The sequence below is a fragment of the Ambystoma mexicanum genome, chromosome 10, assembly GCF_040938575.1.
Source record: "Ambystoma mexicanum isolate Mex_15411 chromosome 10, UKY_AmexF1_1, whole genome shotgun sequence".
Lineage (NCBI taxonomy): Eukaryota > Metazoa > Chordata > Amphibia > Caudata > Ambystomatidae > Ambystoma > Ambystoma mexicanum.
In genome coordinates, this window is record NC_090932.1 from 1,536,252,107 (window position 1) to 1,536,267,733 (window position 15,627).

The 15,627-nt window shown below is 50.6% G+C and overlaps 4 non-coding genes across 4 annotated transcripts; all 4 read right to left on the reverse strand.

Annotated features, from left to right (window-relative positions):
- Window positions 1-3,508: 3,508 nt before the first annotated feature.
- Window positions 3,509-3,649, reverse strand: LOC138496710 (U4 spliceosomal RNA). The gene has a single exon (XR_011278197.1). It is a non-coding gene; the product is annotated as a U4 spliceosomal RNA (small nuclear RNA).
- Window positions 3,650-7,154: 3,505 nt separating this feature from the next.
- On the reverse strand, window positions 7,155-7,295 carry LOC138496616 (U4 spliceosomal RNA). The gene has a single exon (XR_011278111.1). It is a non-coding gene; the product is annotated as a U4 spliceosomal RNA (small nuclear RNA).
- A 3,505-nt stretch (window positions 7,296-10,800) lies between these two features.
- On the reverse strand, window positions 10,801-10,940 carry LOC138496696 (U4 spliceosomal RNA). The gene has a single exon (XR_011278184.1). It is a non-coding gene; the product is annotated as a U4 spliceosomal RNA (small nuclear RNA).
- A 3,526-nt stretch (window positions 10,941-14,466) lies between these two features.
- LOC138496711 (U4 spliceosomal RNA) lies at window positions 14,467-14,607 on the reverse strand. Its single transcript, XR_011278198.1, has one exon. It is a non-coding gene; the product is annotated as a U4 spliceosomal RNA (small nuclear RNA).
- Window positions 14,608-15,627: the final 1,020 nt, after the last annotated feature.

Consider the following 15,627-nt stretch of genomic DNA (forward strand, 5'->3'; position numbering starts at 1 on the left):
AAAGCACCTGACCCAGAGGCCCGTGCGCCCCGGGAATGGATTCCCATTTAACTTGCACTGATCCCAGCAAGCTCCATCCTGAGCATCCTTTGTCAAACTCATAAAACCGCCTGGATTCCAGTGCCGAGATTTGTTGAGGTGAACACCTGTATCATCTTGCGCTCACCAAACTGACAGCAAATATAGTAGCAAGGTATGCATAGGATTCTGGGAGTAAACATGCAAATGAGCAGGCTGCTACCTGTGCGCTCTTTCCCTTAGCATGATCGGTGGCCTGTTGGCAAGTGACCCCGCCCTCCTGAGAGATTATTGGGCAGGCCGCTGCCAAGGCAACATGGGAGAGGCTTGAGAATGCAAAGAGCCATTGGAGGATTGCACAGGAGCGAGGACAGCATCGAGAAATGGGCTCCTTTGGGGACAGGTGAAGTGATGCTCCACCAGGACGACCAGCTGTTTCTGCAGTGCAGCCAGGACATTGACAAGAAGTGAATCAATTTGTCTCTGAGCGTTCCAACTGTTGACCAAACCATTACAATTTCGATACATTTCCATGCCATCACATACCTACCTGTTTGTGATAATTGCACTTGTCCTTGAAAATAGACCCGATTTTGCAGGGGACTCTGGGAAAAGTGAAAAGGTCCTATGTAATTCACGTCTTGTACCCTGTCTCATAGGGCGGACCCTGCAATTCTACTTCCACTCCACTGCCAAAAATGAAGCGGCCTTGCCCTGTTCAGGCTTTTTGCTGTAGCCCCTGGGCCTTTGCAGAGCCATCTGCTTAGTGTGGCTCTGCCACTGAGGTCAGAAGAGAACATTTAGCCTGAGAAACGGCTGTCTGTGTGTGCAGCTTGGAGAAGACACTGTTGCCATGGGAAAGACATGCCTGTTTGCTGTGCAAATGAAGTGCAGACACAGACAGAAGAGACCACTTGACTGGTAGGAATTGAAGAACCTGACCAAGAGTGAGGAATTAGACCATCCGCACGGGGAGTGTGCGCTCCGCCTGGGCTGGTTTGATACTTTTAAAAAAGAAATGGAATGTTGGTAGGTAAACCTCCTGGAAATGTGTGGGGCTATCCCGCACACATTTCCCAATGGACACTGCACAACAAACACATAGTCAAGTGCACTCTGGGGGACACAGTCTACCGGTGCGGTCCTCCTGTCACATTTAGCTGCAATGTGACAGCCATGGGTACATCAAAGCATCTCTGAAGGGGGGAGGCAACGCCTTCCTCCGGCCCTGGTCAGCCTACTTAAAATAGCAAAGGCTCCATCGATATGCCCTGCCTATTGTTAGGTTCTCTCTGATGGCAGCGCATACTGATGAGAGTTAAGTGAAGCAGGCCTGCCAAGAGGCCTGTTCACAGAACTAACACAGGGCAGGAAACCCCAACACCTTTTTCATATGCAATGTGTCAGCTTGAAGCTAGCTCCCACCCCTCTGTATGAAGGCCATTGAATGTCATGTGTGGAACAACTGTTTACAGTAGGCAACCGCTGCAGGGCCACCCCCTTTCAGAGGGAAGATATATGTGATTTGATGCAGACAGTCTGTTCTCGAGCTCAATTAACCAGAGAGCCACTTTGATCCACAGGAGACAGGAAGATGGGTGCGGCTTAGTAGTACATGTTGTCACCCCTTACCTTTCCTGTTGCAAAGCACTCTGGTCATGACCTTACGCATGACAGAAGATTGGTGGTGGGGACCCAGGATTGGGTCTTTAAGGTAGGCTTAGCATGCTCCAATCACTGGGGCCCATTTGGCTTTAAAAGAGGGCTGAGCCCCTCACTGAGCAGATCATCCGACGACTTCAAAAGGAGTACGAAGAAGGACTCATTCGGACCCTCGGTGATGGTACAATCTGCCTCACGGCTTCCGCCAGTGAAGGAAGTCCAGGATTTCCAAGAGGGAAGCAAAATACCTCCCAAAACATCTCCCAGGGAACAGAGGGAGATACCCGACTCAGAGGATCCATCAAGCAGCACCAGAACCGGTACCCAGCCAGCACACAGCGTGCCCTGCTAGGTTAAGCCAGCAAGCTTCCTAGGTGGGAAGTGCCAGAGAGTCTCTGAACAAAGGACAAGGCCGTTGCCGGCAAACACTCTTCTCAGCTTTGGGTCGGCCGCCTTAAACGTCGACCCAAGCATTGAGAAGAAGCTCGGAGGAGTGCCACAACAAGCATCAACCAGCGTCCATCTTTTAAGGACTTTTTCGAAGCAGTCAAGCTCTCAAACTGCGACCGGCTGCACCACTGTGGCTGTTCTCACGCTGCAGTCACTAAAGCCGTCTGAGAACCCTCGACCAGCGTTCCAGATCCACCAACCAGCACACAGACAACGATTCTTCACCCCGAGCCGCCGGGTAGGGCAGCCTGCAGCCGTCCACCCAGCCTCGCTTACCAAACTGCCTGCCAACTGATATCCGCATCTGTCGTCCCTCTTGAACTCTGTCGCCGGAGCTACAAAGCATGCTGGAAGCCACTCGATGCTGTCGAGTACCAAGATCATCTCAAACACCAGTTACATTGTGGTTCTGTCCCCCTGGTCCTTCTCCGAAGGCCCTTAGTGACATTTACGACCTCTTGCTCCCTTGCTGCTGCAACCAAATAACCTTGAACAGTTCAGACTGATTGCTTTACCGACTGCACTCCTGTCAGTATCCAGAGTGCATCCCTCTCCTTTGTGAAACTGTCTGTCCCCTGTTTTCCTTTATAGGGTGGGTTGTATTTTGTAGTGTGTTAGAACTGTCTGTTGTATTAATACTAAAGTAGATATTTGTATACAACCTTGACTGGACAGTCCCTTTTATCAGTGGGTCACAATTGTTTTTTCGCTCTGTTGCAACTAACCAGCCTGACGTTCCGTCCACTGTTCGGACCCCTTCCGGTGTACTAGAGGTGTGGGACTGATTGATGGTCTAGAAAGCGATATTCCTCCCTGGACCACTAGTGCCCCGGAAGTTGATTCGTCACACCAAGAGAGGTCGGGTTGTTGACTCCACGTGAATATGTGTCTATAGAATGCATGGGGACAGAAATGCCCTTTTGCCTCTCTTGGGAAGACTGAGATGGTGAGCGAAGGCCAAAGGTAAAGCGACCCCTCTGCTGCGGTTGGCTTCAGTGGCAGCCAGACCTCCCTGAGTAACCATCCAACAATCTGATGACTTTCTCAAGAGCAGATGTGGCAAAGAGGATCGAAGGCAGACAGGTCACTGTCTGCTAGGTTCTGAAAGCTCATGGTTTTCATGTCGTGAGATCAGGAAGGCAGCGAGACAACTGAGGCGCTTAATGCACCTGCTGCATGGTCACGGTTCCATAGACTTCGCTGCGCCGCTTGGAGTTTACGAATGCGCTAGCTTCTGGAAGTAAACCCCTTTGTTGAGGGTAGGCCACGAGAGAACAAAGAATAGAAGGGATGGGTTCCGAAAAACACACCCCTCTTGCTAGGTCTTCTCCAGTGGAGTAAAAGCGTCATTGTCTCCTTTTCAAACAAATCGGTTCAGCCTCCGTAGAGACTGTCAAAAATTACCAATTCCAGCTATATTTCAAGCTGTCATGGCGGGGTATTGGGTAAAGTTTTCAATAAGCAATAATCGCGCCTTGGTTAAACCTCATGAGCTACGATACTGCCACTGCGCAAAGCTAAAGCACCTGACCCAGAGGCCCGTGCGCCCCGGGAATGGATTCCCATTTAACTTGCACTGATCCCAGCAAGCTCCATCCTGAGCATCCTTTGTCAAACTCATAAAACCGCCTGGATTCCAGTGCCGAGATTTGTTGAGGTGAACACCTGTATCATCTTGCGCTCACCAAACTGACAGCAAATATAGTAGCAAGGTATGCATAGGATTCTGGGAGTAAACATGCAAATGAGCAGGCTGCTACCTGTGCGCTCTTTCCCTTAGCATGATCGGTGGCCTGTTGGCAAGTGACCCCGCCCTCCTGAGAGATTATTGGGCAGGCCGCTGCCAAGGCAACATGGGAGAGGCTTGAGAATGCAAAGAGCCATTGGAGGATTGCACAGGAGCGAGGACAGCATCGAGAAATGGGCTCCTTTGGGGACAGGTGAAGTGATGCTCCACCAGGACGACCAGCTGTTTCTGCATTGACAAGAAGTGAATCAATTTGTCTCTGAGCGTTCCAACTGTTGACCAAACCATTACAATTTCGATACATTTCCATGCCATCACATACCTACCTGTTTGTGATAATTGCACTTGTCCTTGAAAATAGACCCGATTTTGCAGGGGACTCTGGGAAAAGTGAAAAGGTCCTATGTAATTCACGTCTTGTACCCTGTCTCATAGGGCGGACCCTGCAATTCTACTTCCACTCCACTGCCAAAAATGAAGCGTCCTTGCCCTGTTCAGGCTTTTTGCTGTAGCCCCTGGGCCTTTGCAGAGCCATCTGCTTAGTGTGGCTCTGCCACTGAGGTCAGAAGAGAACATTTAGCCTGAGAAACGGCTGTCTGTGTGTGCAGCTTGGAGAAGACACTGTTGCCATGGGAAAGACATGCCTGTTTGCTGTGCAAATGAAGTGCAGACACAGACAGAAGAGACCACTTGACTGGTAGGAATTGAAGAACCTGACCAAGAGTGAGGAATTAGACCATCCGCACGGGGAGTGTGCGCTCCGCCTGGGCTGGTTTGATACTTTTAAAAAAGAAATGGAATGTTGGTAGGTAAACCTCCTGGAAATGTGTGGGGCTATCCCGCACACATTTCCCAATGGACACTGCACAACAAACACATAGTCAAGTGCACTCTGGGGGACACAGTCTACCGGTGCGGTCCTCCTGTCACATTTAGCTGCAATGTGACAGCCATGGGTACATCAAAGCATCTCTGAAGGGGGAAGGCAACGCCTTCCTCCGGCCCTGGTCAGCCTACTTAAAATAGCAAAGGCTCCATCGATATGCTCTGCCTATTGTTAGGTTCTCTCTGATGGCAGCGCATACTGATGAGAGTTAAGTGAAGCAGGCCTGCCAAGAGGCCTGTTCACAGAACTAACACAGGGCAGGAAACCCCAACACCTTTTTCATATGCAATGTGTCAGCTTGAAGCTAGCTCCCACCCCTCTGTATGAAGGCCATTGAATGTCATGTGTGGAACAACTGTTTACAGTAGGCAACCGCTGCAGGGCCACCCCCTTTCAGAGGGAAGATATATGTGATTTGATGCAGACAGTCTGTTCTCGAGCTCAATTAACCAGAGAGCCACTTTGATCCACAGGAGACAGGAAGATGGGTGCGGCTTAGTAGTACATGTTGTCACCCCTTACCTTTCCTGTTGCAAAGCACTCTGGTCATGACCTTACGCATGACAGAAGATTGGTGGTGGGGACCCAGGATTGGGTCTTTAAGGTAGGCTTAGCATGCTCCAATCACTGGGGCCCATTTGGCTTTAAAAGAGGGCTGAGCCCCTCACTAAGCAGATCATCCGACGACTTCAAAAGGAGTACGAAGAAGGACTCATTCGGACCCTCGGTGATGGTACAGTCTGCCTCACGGCTTCCGCCAGTGAAGGAAGTCCAGGATTTCCAAGAGGGAAGCAAAATACCTCCCAAAACATCTCCCAGGGAACAGAGGGAGATACCCGACTCAGAGGATCCATCAAGCAGCACCAGAACCGGTACCCAGCCAGCACACAGCGTGCCCTGCTAGGTTAAGCCAGCAAGCTTCCTAGGTGGGAAGTGCCAGAGAGTCTCTGAACAAAGGACAAGGCCGTTGCCGGCAAACACTCTTCTCAGCTTTGGGTCGGCCGCCTTAAACGTCGACCCAAGCATTGAGAAGAAGCTCGGAGGAGTGCCACAACAAGCATCAACCAGCGTCCATCTTTTAAGGACTTTTTCGAAGCAGTCGAGCTCTCAAACTGCGACCGGCTGCACCACTGTGGCTGTTCTCACGCTGTAGTCACTAAAGCCGTCTGAGAACCCTCGACCAGCGTTCCAGATCCACCAACCAGCACACAGACAGCGATTCTTCACCCCGAGCCGCCGGGTAGGGCAGCCTGCAGCCGTCCGCCCAGCCTCGCTTACCAAACTGCCTGCCAACTGATATCCGCATCTGTCGTCCCTCTTGAACTCTGTCGCCGGAGCTACAAAGCATGCTGGAAGCCACTCGATGCTGTCGAGTACCAAGATCATCTCAAACACCAGTTACATTGTGGTTCTGTCCCCCTGGTCCTTCTCCGAAGGCCCTTAGTGACATTTACGACCTCTTGCTCCCTTGCTGCTGCAACCAAATAACCTTGAACAGTTCAGACTGATTGCTTTACCGACTGCACTCCTGTCAGTATCCAGAGTGCATCCCTCTCCTTTGTGAAACTGTCTGTCCCCTGTTTTCCTTTATAGGGTGGGTTGTATTTTGTAGTGTGTTAGAACTGTCTGTTGTATTAATACTAAAGTAGATATTTGTATACAACCTTGACTGGACAGTCCCTTTTATCAGTGGGTCACAATTGTTTTTTCGCTCTGTTGCAACTAACCAGCCTGACGTTCCGTCCACTGTTAGGACCCCTTCCGGTGTACTAGAGGTGTGGGACTGATTGATGGTCTAGAAAGCGATATTCCTCCCTGGACCACTAGTGCCCCGGAAGTTGATTCGTCACACCAAGAGAGGTCGGGTTGTTGACTCCACGTGAATATGTGTCTATAGAATGCATGGGGACAGAAATGCCCTTTTGCCTCTCTTGGGAAGACTGAGATGGTGAGCGAAGGCCAAAGGTAAAGCGACCCCTCTGCTGCGGTTGGCTTCAGTGGCAGCCAGACCTCCCTGAGTAACCATCCAACAATCTGATGACTTTCGCAAGAGCAGAGGTTGAACAGATGTGGCAAAGAGGATCGAAGGCAGACAGGTCACTGTCTGCTAGGTTCTGAAAGCTCATGGTTTTCATGTCGTGAGATCAGGAAGGCAGCGAGACAACTGAGGCGCTTAATGAACCTGCTGCATGGTCACGGTTCCATAGACTTCGCTGCGCCGCTTGGAGTTTACGAATGCGCTAGCTTCTGGAAGTAAACCCCTTTGTTGAGGGTAGGCCACGAGAGAACAAAGAATAGAAGGGATGGGTTCCGAAAAACACACCCCTCTTGCTAGGTCTTCTCCAGTGGAGTAAAAGCGTCATTGTCTCCTTTTCAAACAAATCGGTTCAGCCTCCGTAGAGACTGTCAAAAATTACCAATTCCAGCTATGTTTCAAGCTGTCATGGCGGGGTATTGGGTAAAGTTTTCAATAAGCAATAATCGCGCCTCGGTTAAACCTCATGAGCTACGATACTGCCACTGCGCAAAGCTAAAGCACCTGACCCAGAGGCCCGTGCGCCCCGGGAATGGATTCCCATTTAACTTGCACTGATCCCAGCAAGCTCCATCCTGAGCATCCTTTGTCAAACTCATAAAACCGCCTGGATTCCAGTGCCGAGATTTGTTGAGGTGAACACCTGTATCATCTTGCGCTCACCAAACTGACAGCAAATATAGTAGCAAGGTATGCATAGGATTCTGGGAGTAAACATGCAAATGAGCAGGCTGCTACCTGTGCGCTCTTTCCCTTAGCATGATCGGTGGCCTGTTGGCAAGTGACCCCGCCCTCCTGAGAGATTATTGGGCAGGCCGCTGCCAAGGCAACATGGGAGAGGCTTGAGAATGCAAAGAGCCATTGGAGGATTGCACAGGAGCGAGGACAGCATCGAGAAATGCACTCCTTTGGGGACAGGTGAAGTGATGCTCCACCAGGACGACCAGCTGTTTCTGCAGTGCAGCCAGGACATTGACAAGAAGTGAATCAATTTGTCTCTGAGCGTTCCAACTGTTGACCAAACCATTACAATTTCGATACATTTCCATGCCATCACATACCTACCTGTTTGTGATAATTGCACTTGTCCTTGAAAATAGACCCGATTTTGCAGGGGACTCTGGGAAAAGTGAAAAGGTCCTATGTAATTCACGTCTTGTACCCTGTCTCATAGGGCGGACCCTGCAATTCTACTTCCACTCCACTGCCAAAAATGAAGCGGCCTTGCCCTGTTCAGGCTTTTTGCTGTAGCCCCTGGGCCTTTGCAGAGCCATCTGCTTAGTGTGGCTCTGCCACTGAGGTCAGAAGAGAACATTTAGCCTGAGAAACGGCTGTCTGTGTGTGCAGCTTGGAGAAGACACTGTTGCCATGGGAAAGACATGCCTGTTTGCTGTGCAAATGAAGTGCAGACACAGACAGAAGAGACCACTTGACTGGTAGGAATTGAAGAACCTGACCAAGAGTGAGGAATTAGACCATCCGCACGGGGAGTGTGCGCTCCGCCTGGGCTGGTTTGATACTTTTAAAAAAGAAATGGAATGTTGGTAGGTAAACCTCCTGGAAATGTGTGGGGCTATCCCGCACACATTTCCCAATGGACACTGCACAACAAACACATAGTCAAGTGCACTCTGGGGGACACAGTCTACCGGTGCGGTCCTCCTGTCACATTTAGCTGCAATGTGACAGCCATGGGTACATCAAAGCATCTCTGAAGGGGGAAGGCAACGCCTTCCTCCGGCCCTGGTCAGCCTACTTAAAATAGCAAAGGCTCCATCGATATGCTCTGCCTATTGTTAGGTTCTCTCTGATGGCAGCGCATACTGATGAGAGTTAAGTGAAGCAGGCCTGCCAAGAGGCCTGTTCACAGAACTAACACAGGGCAGGAAACCCCAACACCTTTTTCATATGCAATGTGTCAGCTTGAAGCTAGCTCCCACCCCTCTGTATGAAGGCCATTGAATGTCATGTGTGGAACAACTGTTTACAGTAGGCAACCGCTGCAGGGCCACCCCCTTTCAGAGGGAAGATATATGTGATTTGATGCAGACAGTCTTTTCTCGAGCTCAATTAACCAGAGAGCCACTTTGATCCACAGGAGACAGGAAGATGGGTGCGGCTTAGTAGTACATGTTGTCACCCCTTACCTTTCCTGTTGCAAAGCACTCTGGTCATGACCTTACGCATGACAGAAGATTGGTGGTGGGGACCCAGGATTGGGTCTTTAAGGTAGGCTTAGCATGCTCCAATCACTGGGGCCCATTTGGCTTTAAAAGAGGGCTGAGCCCCTCACTAAGCAGATCATCCGACGACTTCAAAAGGAGTACGAAGAAGGACTCATTCGGACCCTCGGTGATGGTACAGTCTGCCTCACGGCTTCCGCCAGTGAAGGAAGTCCAGGATTTCCAAGAGGGAAGCAAAATACCTCCCAAAACATCTCCCAGGGAACAGAGGGAGATACCCGACTCAGAGGATCCATCAAGCAGCACCAGAACCGGTACCCAGCCAGCACACAGCGTGCCCTGCTAGGTTAAGCCAGCAAGCTTCCTAGGTGGGAAGTGCCAGAGAGTCTCTGAACAAAGGACAAGGCCGTTGCCGGCAAACACTCTTCTCAGCTTTGGGTCGGCCGCCTTAAACGTCGACCCAAGCATTGAGAAGAAGCTCGGAGTGCCACAACAAGCATCAACCAGCGTCCATCTTTTAAGGACTTTTTCGAAGCAGTCGAGCTCTCAAACTGCGACCGGCTGCACCACTGTGGCTGTTCTCACGCTGTAGTCACTAAAGGCGTCTGAGAACCCTCGACCAGCGTTCCAGATCCACCAACCAGCACACAGACAACGATTCTTCACCCCGAGCCGCCGGGTAGGGCAGCCTGCAGCCGTCCGCCCAGCCTCGCTTATCAAACTGCCTGCCAACTGATATCCGCATCTGTCGTCCCTCTTGAACTCTGTCGCCGGAGCTACAAAGCATGCTGGAAGCCACTCGATGCTGTCGAGTACCAAGATCATCTCAAACACCAGTTACATTGTGGTTCTGTCCCCCTGGTCCTTCTCCGAAGGCCCTTAGTGACATTTACGACCTCTTGCTCCCTTGCTGCTGCAACCAAATAACCTTGAACAGTTCAGACTGATTGCTTTACCGACTGCACTCCTGTCAGTATCCAGAGTGCATCCCTCTCCTTTGTGAAACTGTCTGTCCCCTGTTTTCCTTTATAGGGTGGGTTGTATTTTGTAGTGTGTTAGAACTGTCTGTTGTATTAATACTAAAGTAGATATTTGTATACAACCTTGACTGGACAGTCCCTTTTATCAGTGGGTCACAATTGTTTTTTCGCTCTGTTGCAACTAACCTGCCTGACGTTCCGTCCACTGTTCGGACCCCTTCCGGTGTACTAGAGGTGTGGGACTGATTGATGGTCTAGAAAGCGATATTCCTCCCTGGACCACTAGTGCCCCGGAAGTTGATTCGTCACATCAAGAGAGGTCGGGTTGTTGACTCCACGTGAATATGTGTCTATAGAATGCATGGGGACAGAAATGCCCTTTTGCCTCTCTTGGGAAGACTGAGATGGTGAGCGAAGGCCAAAGGTAAAGCGACCCCTCTGCTGCGGTTGGCTTCAGTGGCAGCCAGACCTCCCTGAGTAACCATCCAACAATCTGATGACTTTCGCAAGAGCAGATATGGCAAAGAGGATCGAAGGCAGACAGGTCACTGTCTGCTAGGTTCTGAAAGCTCATGGTTTTCATGTCGTGAGATCAGGAAGGCAGCGAGACAACTGAGGCGCTTAATGCACCTGCTGCATGGTCACGGTTCCATAGACTTCGCTGCGCCGCTTGGAGTTTACGAATGCGCTAGCTTCTGGAAGTAAACCCCTTTGTTGAGGGTAGGCCACGAGAGAACAAAGAATAGAAGGGATGGGTTCCGAAAAACACACCCCTCTTGCTAGGTCTTCTCCAGTGGAGTAAAAGCGTCATTGTCTCCTTTTCAAACAAATCGGTTCAGCCTCGTAGAGACTGTCAAAAATTACCAATTCCAGCTATATTTCAAGCTGTCATGGCGGGGTATTGGGTAAAGTTTTCAATAAGCAATAATCGCGCCTCGGTTAAACCTCATGAGCTACGATACTGCCACTGCGCAAAGCTAAAGCACCTGACCCAGAGGCCCGAGCGCCCCGGGAATGGATTCCCATTTAACTTGCACTGATCCCAGCAAGCTCCATCCTGAGCATCCTTTGTCAAACTCATAAAACCGCCTGGATTCCAGTGCCGAGATTTGTTGAGGTGAACACCTGTATCATCTTGCGCTCACCAAACTGACAACAAATATAGTAGCAAGGTATGCATAGGATTCTGGGAGTAAACATGCAAATGAGCAGGCTGCTACCTGTGCGCTCTTTCCCTTAGCATGATCGGTGGCCTGTTGGCAAGTGACCCCGCCCTCCTGAGAGATTATTGGGCAGGCCGCTGCCAAGGCAACATGGGAGAGGCTTGAGAATGCAAAGAGCCATTGGAGGATTGCACAGGAGCGAGGACAGCATCGAGAAATGGGCTCCTTTGGGGACAGGTGAAGTGATGCTCCACCAGGACGACCAGCTGTTTCTGCAGTGCAGCCAGGACATTGACAAGAAGTGAATCAATTTGTCTCTGAGCGTTCCAACTGTTGACCAAACCATTACAATTTCGATACATTTCCATGCCATCACATACCTACCTGTTTGTGATAATTGCACTTGTCCTTGAAAATAGACCCGATTTTGCAGGGGACTCTGGGAAAAGTGAAAAGGTCCTATGTAATTCACGTCTTGTACCCTGTCTCATAGGGCGGACCCTGCAATTCTACTTCCACTCCACTGCCAAAAATGAAGCGGCCTTGCTCTGTTCAGGCTTTTTGCTGTAGCCCCTGGGCCTTTGCAGAGCCATCTGCTTAGTGTGGCTCTGCCACTGAGGTCAGAAGAGAACATTTAGCCTGAGAAACGGCTGTCTGTGTGTGCAGCTTGGAGAAGACACTGTTGCCATGGGAAAGACATGCCTGTTTGCTGTGCAAATGAAGTGCAGACACAGACAGAAGAGACCACTTGACTGGTAGGAATTGAAGAACCTGACCAAGAGTGAGGAATTAGACCATCCGCACGGGGAGTGTGCGCTCCGCCTGGGCTGGTTTGATACTTTTAAAAAAGAAATGGAATGTTGGTAGGTAAACCTCCTGGAAATGTGTGGGGCTATCCCGCACACATTTCCCAATGGACACTGCACAACAAACACATAGTCAAGTGCACTCTGGGGGACACAGTCTACCGGTGCGGTCCTCCTGTCACATTTAGCTGCAATGTGACAGCCATGGGTACATCAAAGCATCTCTGAAGGGGGAAGGCAACGCCTTCCTCCGGCCCTGGTCAGCCTACTTAAAATAGCAAAGGCTCCATCGATATGCCCTGCCTATTGTTAGGTTCTCTCTGATGGCAGCGCATACTGATGAGAGTTAAGTGAAGCAGGCCTGCCAAGAGGCCTGTTCACAGAACTAACACAGGGCAGGAAACCCCAACACCTTTTTCATATGCAATGTGTCAGCTTGAAGCTAGCTCCCACCCCTCTGTATGAAGGCCATTGAATGTCATGTGTGGAACAACTGTTTACAGTAGGCAACCGCTGCAGGGCCACCCCCTTTCAGAGGGAAGATATATGTGATTTGATGCAGACAGTCTGTTCTCGAGCTCAATTAACCAGAGAGCCACTTTGATCCACAGGAGACAGGAAGATGGGTGCGGCTTAGTAGTACATGTTGTCACCCCTTACCTTTCCTGTTGCAAAGCACTCTGGTCATGACCTTACGCATGACAGAAGATTGGTGGTGGGGACCCAGGATTGGGTCTTTAAGGTAGGCTTAGCATGCTCCAATCACTGGGGCCCATTTGGCTTTAAAAGAGGGCTGAGCCCCTCACTGAGCAGATCATCCGACGACTTCAAAAGGAGTACGAAGAAGGACTCATTCGGACCCTCGGTGATGGTACAATCTGCCTCACGGCTTCCGCCAGTGAAGGAAGTCCAGGATTTCCAAAGGGAAGCAAAATACCTCCCAAAACATCTCCCAGGGAACAGAGGGAGATACCCGACTCAGAGGATCCATCAAGCAGCACCAGAACCGGTACCCAGCCAGCACACAGCGTGCCCTGCTAGGTTAAGCCAGCAAGCTTCCTAGGTGGGAAGTGCCAGAGAGTCTCTGAACAAAGGACAAGGCCGTTGCCGGCAAACACTCTTCTCAGCTTTGGGTCGGCCGCCTTAAACGTCGACCCAAGCATTGAGAAGAAGCTCGGAGGAGTGCCACAACAAGCATCAACCAGCGTCCATCTTTTAAGGACTTTTTCGAAGCAGTCGAGCTCTCAAACTGCGACCGGCTGCACCACTGTGGCTGTTCTCACGCTGCAGACACTGCAGCGTGAGAACAGCCACAGTGGTGCAGCCGGTCGCAGTTTGAGCGTTCCAGATCCACCAACCAGCACACAGACAACGATTCTTCACCCCGAGCCGCCGGGTAGGGCAGCCTGCAGCCGTCCGCCCAGCCTCGCTTACCAAACTGCCTGCCAACTGATATCCGCATCTGTCGTCCCTCTTGAACTCTGTCGCCGGAGCTACAAAGCATGCTGGAAGCCACTCGATGCTGTCGAGTACCAAGATCATCTCAAACACCAGTTACATTGTGGTTCTGTCCCCCTGGTCCTTCTCCGAAGGCCCTTAGTGACATTTACGACCTCTTGCTCCCTTGCTGCTGCAACCAAATAACCTTGAACAGTTCAGACTGATTGCTTTACCGACTGCACTCCTGTCAGTATCCAGAGTGCATCCCTCTCCTTTGTGAAACTGTCTGTCCCCTGTTTTCCTTTATAGGGTGGGTTGTATTTTGTAGTGTGTTAGACCTGTCTGTTGTATTAATACTAAAGTAGATATTTGTATACAACCTTGACTGGACAGTCCCTTTTATCAGTGGGTCACAATTGTTTTTTCGCTCTGTTGCAACTAACCAGCCTGACGTTCCGTCCACTGTTCGGACCCCTTCCGGTGTACTAGAGGTGTGGGACTGATTGATGGTCTAGAAAGCGATATTCCTCCCTGGACCACTAGTGCCCCGGAAGTTGATTCGTCACACCAAGAGAGGTCGGGTTGTTGACTCCACGTGAATATGTGTCTATAGAATGCATGGGGACAGAAATGCCCTTTTGCCTCTCTTGGGAAGACTGAGATGGTGAGCGAAGGCCAAAGGTAAAGCGACCCCTCTGCTGCGGTTGGCTTCAGTGGCAGCCAGACCTCCCTGAGTAACCATCCAACAATCTGATGACTTTCTCAAGAGCAGATGTGGCAAAGAGGATCGAAGGCAGACAGGTCACTGTCTGCTAGGTTCTGAAAGCTCATGGTTTTCATGTCGTGAGATCAGGAAGGCAGCGAGACAACTGAGGCGCTTAATGCACCTGCTGCATGGTCACGGTTCCATAGACTTCGCTGCGCCGCTTGGAGTTTACGAATGCGCTAGCTTCTGGAAGTAAACCCCTTTGTTGAGGGTAGGCCACGAGAGAACAAAGAATAGAAGGGATGGGTTCCGAAAAACACACCCCTCTTGCTAGGTCTTCTCCAGTGGAGTAAAAGTGCCATTGTCTCCTTTTCAAACAAATCGGTTCAGCCTCCGTAGAGACTGTCAAAAATTACCAATTCCAGCTATATTTCAAGCTGTCATGGCGGGGTATTGGGTAAAGTTTTCAATAAGCAATAATCGCGCCTTGGTTAAACCTCATGAGCTACGATACTGCCACTGCGCAAAGCTAAAGCACCTGACCCAGAGGCCCGTGCGCCCCGGGAATGGATTCCCATTTAACTTGCACTGATCCCAGCAAGCTCCATCCTGAGCATCCTTTGTCAAACTCATAAAACCGCCTGGATTCCAGTGCCGAGATTTGTTGAGGTGAACACCTGTATCATCTTGCGCTCACCAAACTGACAGCAAATATAGTAGCAAGGTATGCATAGGATTCTGGGAGTAAACATGCAAATGAGCAGGCTGCTACCTGTGCGCTCTTTCCCTTAGCATGATCGGTGGCCTGTTGGCAAGTGACCCCGCCCTCCTGAGAGATTATTGGGCAGGCCGCTGCCAAGGCAACATGGGAGAGGCTTGAGAATGCAAAGAGCCATTGGAGGATTGCACAGGAGCGAGGACAGCATCGAGAAATGGGCTCCTTTGGGGACAGGTGAAGTGATGCTCCACCAGGACGACCAGCTGTTTCTGCAGTGCAGCCAGGACATTGACAAGAAGTGAATCAATTTGTCTCTGAGCGTTCCAACTGTTGACCAAACCATTACAATTTCGATACATTTCCATGCCATCACATACCTACCTGTTTGTGATAATTGCACTTGTCCTTGAAAATAGACCCGATTTTGCAGGGGACTCTGGGAAAAGTGAAAAGGTCCTATGTAATTCACGTCTTGTACCCTGTCTCATAGGGCGGACCCTGCAATTCTACTTCCACTCCACTGCCAAAAATGAAGCGGCCTTGCCCTGTTCAGGCTTTTTGCTGTAGCCCCTGGGCCTTTGCAGAGCCATCTGCTTAGTGTGGCTCTGCCACTGAGGTCAGAAGAGAACATTTAGCCTGAGAAACGGCTGTCTGTGTGTGCAGCTTGGAGAAGACACTGTTGCCATGGGAAAGACATGCCTGTTTGCTGTGCAAATGAAGTGCAGACACAGACAGAAGAGACCACTTGACTGGTAGGAATTGAAGAACCTGACCAAGAGTGAGGAATTAGACCATCCGCACGGGGAGTGTGCGCTCCGCCTGGGCTGGTTTGA